Source organism: Austrofundulus limnaeus, unplaced genomic scaffold (genome assembly GCF_001266775.1).
Source record: "Austrofundulus limnaeus strain Quisiro unplaced genomic scaffold, Austrofundulus_limnaeus-1.0 Scaffold118, whole genome shotgun sequence".
In the NCBI taxonomy this organism is placed as follows: domain Eukaryota; kingdom Metazoa; phylum Chordata; class Actinopteri; order Cyprinodontiformes; family Rivulidae; genus Austrofundulus; species Austrofundulus limnaeus.
Genome location: NW_013952520.1, coordinates 402,456 through 406,654, shown reverse-complemented (window position 1 = coordinate 406,654; position 4,199 = coordinate 402,456).

Sequence of the window (4,199 nt, the reverse complement as noted above, 5' to 3'; positions counted from 1 at the left end):
AATGCATGTAGAAGTAAAAGGAAAAACAAAAAAATATGTAATTTAAAAAACATTCAAATTTAAATTATGTGTTAAAATATATAGACTAATTTATACTAAGCTGGAAAAATAAATATTAAAGTCATTTCAAACAAAAAACATGAGATAAAGTTCTCCTTTGTTATTTTAATTGGTGCATTTCAAATGTATTGATTTAGTGGTTCATTTATATAATTCTGCCTTTATTTCTAATTATGTCAGTTTCGGTCCTCCAYACTGCAAGAAGCCTGATAATCATCCATTCATTCAAATCAGGTGTGTTGGAGCAGAGAAGCAAGTAAAACATGCAGGGCTGCGGACCTCCAGGACCAGGATTGCCCACCCCTGCGTTATAGATATAACTCCCACGTATTGAGTAAAAACCATATAGATCCTGACCAATAGTTAAGTGAATCTTTCTAGCCAACTCCTGCCAATGGAGAACTTGACTATAATGGTCTGCCATATGGTCTCCACAGCACTGTGCCATAGAACAGGCCTTTTGGCTTCATTTTAGGGCTACTAAAGAAATAATGTTTTTCCATGTGGCATTAGGCCTGTTTGCACCACATTATTCTGTTGACCTCAGCAAAACTTGTCCTTTAGTTGAATCCCTGCCACCAAAAAGTGGGTGAAGTTTTTGATGTCTGCCTGTTCACAATATATCTTATGAATCACTGAGTGAATTTTAATGAAACTRATAAAATAATCACTGAATGAAGTCTACAACTGGTTAACGTTTGGAGCCAACCCAAATTAAGATGGCCGCCACAGCTAATCAGCATYAGAAAACAAAAATGGTTACTACTCAGTCAGTTTTGGAGTTATTAAGTTAAAGTTTGAAATGGTAGCTACAAATGTTTGTTTTTTCCAACACGTCCTCTTAGTGGGACATTCTAAGAAATTGAGAAAAGATTGCACAAAATGTTTATTTCATGGTTTGACAAAAATAGCTACAACTCTTGTTTCTGAATGAGATGATCTTAGTTTAAATATCTGAGACTCTGTAGCCGTATTCATTTAATAAGCTATGCATTGTTCACAAACATGACATCCTATAACTGCCAACTACTAAAAGGCTAAAAAATGTGCTCGTAAAACAAAATATAAATATATTCTAAATTACGTACACTTTTTTCCCTAAGACATTTTTACTGTATAAACTTGTAGATATTAATGTTACTAAATGTGTCTTAAAATGATTTCTAAACATTAATAACAATTCAGTTGCTTCAAAACAATTTTTACAGTCAAAATATACATTATCTGGATTAGTAAAATAACATTTGGAGTTATGAGTAAACTCAACTATTCAGTGTGTTTTTGAATTTAAACTTAGCACAAAAGGAAATAAATTTGTGTTTAATAAGGAAATTAACAGGCTTTTTAAAGGTTTAAGCTTTATTGTGAAGAAGTGCTACAACAAAGAAATAATTTACCAAACAATTTTCCTTACTTTTTAAATTGAATATTGACACTTTATTATCAAAGTATTATTCACACACATATCAATATCTATAAACCTTAGCAGCTAGAAGCCCCTTCTTCATCCTGCAAAACCAACGTGTTTCTTTAACTCGTGAGGATCTGTGTTTTGTTTCATTATTTATTTCAGAGGTGCCCAAAGTGGGGCCCGTGGGCCAAAATTGGCCGACCACGCTTTTTGATTTGGCTCACCAGCAGTTGTCCTGGTTACTAGATTGTAACGTCCTATCTTATGTAGAAATACTAAATGTCCACTTTGTCTTTTCAACCATTGGTCCAACTATAGGTACAAGGAGCTGTAGTCAGTAACTCATGGTACTCACTTTATCTTTGAATAATGTTAAGATTAAATATAAAATACAAGTAACTACAAGAGACATTTAGATCCGATTTAAGCCCATATATAAATTTGCACACCTTATAAGACCACATATACTCAAATTTTCATTTATGAAAAGTCCCATGAGCTTTTGCTCTCTGAGTGAATTTTCTCTATGTCCATGGGCTGAAGAACAAAAAACAAACAAAAGAATGTGGGCAACCACACTGGCTGCTAGCTTAATCATAAAAAATAAAACAACTTTACTTAATAAGTATTTGCATTTCATGTATTATATTATTGCACTTGGCCTGCGGGCCTCAGATTGATTTTAATTTTGGCGTTCTCGTGGAAAATGTTTGTGTACCCCTGATTAATTTAGTTTTATAAGATCTTGATATTTTGTTGGTGTTTCTTTTTCTCCCCTAATGCTGTTCAGCTTCYGTCCCTCCTATAGTCTCACCTGTTCCTTGTTGTGTTTTCCCCGTGTTGCTTGTCTGTTACTCTTTATCTGTCAGGCTGCTCCTCTGTCAGTGTCTCTCAGCGTCGTTCATGTTTGATTCCCTGTGTTTCAGTATCTGTGAGTTCATTTCTGCTGCCCCGTCAGCCTGTTTCTTATTAATGGGTTTAAATTTACCTCAGGACCTGTCTGCACTTTGAGCTCTGAAAAACTCCTCCAACATGATACTCGCTGAAAGCTAAAGCTAACTTTATTCTTACTGTTTTCAAGCTCGAGGTGTAGATTTAACATCAGAGATTGTCAGTCATATGACGGGTCTTTGTGAAACGATGAGACGATCGTAAACATCAGTTCAGGCTGTAAAAACTAAAATGTAAAATAAGAAATCTGAACCTGGTTTGGGACTTTTTAACACCGTGGGGTCGATCCCGTGTGTCTGACAGCAGGTTGTAAAAATGAGTCAACGTTTAACAACCTTTTCACCTTGTTTAAGCCGAATGATGGAAGCCTCCTGAAAGCCACTTGAACATTTTAAGCAGACACAAACCATGCCGGGGTTTCACAGATGTTTATGAGCGCGTGCAGAGGCCTGTCATGTTGTCATCAAGAGGAATCCATTTATTGTTCTGAAAGCCTCCTTGCACGTCTTTTTCTAATATTGTTTTTAGCACAGGGCTGCACAATATATCAAAAATTTATTGTCATTGCAACTTCAGGGTGGAATATCAATGTAAAAGATCATTTACAGTCAAAAGAGACTAATTTCTTTTTCTAAGTAAAGTTTTGTCGGCAGAGAAGCTAAAAAAACCCATCTAAACACATAAAAACTGTTGTTAAAATGAAGTTATAAACTGAAATGTATTTGTCATTTAAGTATACCTCCTTTGACCAAACTTATAAAATGATCTTTGTGAGTCTTTTCTAAAAATCAGGATATTCTACAGTATCCTTAAAGTTACATACTAATAAATTATTTGACAGCATAAAAGGTTTGGAAAGTTTTTGTTAATCCTAATTTTCTCTCCTAAAGGCAAAGACGTTCATTAATTTCAACCTTGAAGTATTTGTTGAAGGAAACACTTATTTTGACATCTTGACGTTCTCATAAGAACTTATCTTGTAAGGTGTGTGCTACATGTACATGTGCACACGTGCACTTTTTGTATTTGTCCTCTCAGCAATTTGTCTCAAATGTGTCCAAATGGGATTAGGTTTCCATCAGGCTTCAACGGCAGATCCCATTGATTAAGGTAGATGCTAACAGGCTAACTAAGTTTATTTTATTTATTTTATTGTGTTTTTCTGTCAAATATTTAATTAGCGTTTTTGCATTTAACACAGGAGARTTGCTAAAACTAGAATAGTTAGAAAATAAGAATGTTATTTATTTACATATATATTATTGTTTCAAAACYACAGAGTCATTGCAGAGGAATCAAAGACCAACACGGGGCCCCAGAGCCAYATGTTGTGAACCCCTGACTTACTCCAAGTGTTTGGTGAGTTGCATCGATTCTGAAAACAGGAGTCTTGAGAATTGTGATGCAATAAGGGAAAGAAAAAAGTGAGGGAAAATYTGAACAGATATCAACGCAATGTACCAGCAATGATGATGCAAACTAGCTGTGTAGGAGTGAGAGGAGCTCATCGGGTGGTCTGTGGGTAAAAATCTGCAGAACGGTCACAGTTATTCACACAAAACAAGAGCTATTTTAAGGAGAAACTCTACGCTGTTTCTCCAGAGGCGTCCCCTCTCATTTCAGTCACACTTTGTGACTTCAACCTTTTTGCTTTGAGGTGTACAAAATCAGATTTCAACAAAACTTGGACCTCCTAYTCTGGTCTTTGTTGTATTGACTAGTTCTAAACAAAAGCACATATTTATAGCATATGGCCTCATAACAGCAACAACAACAG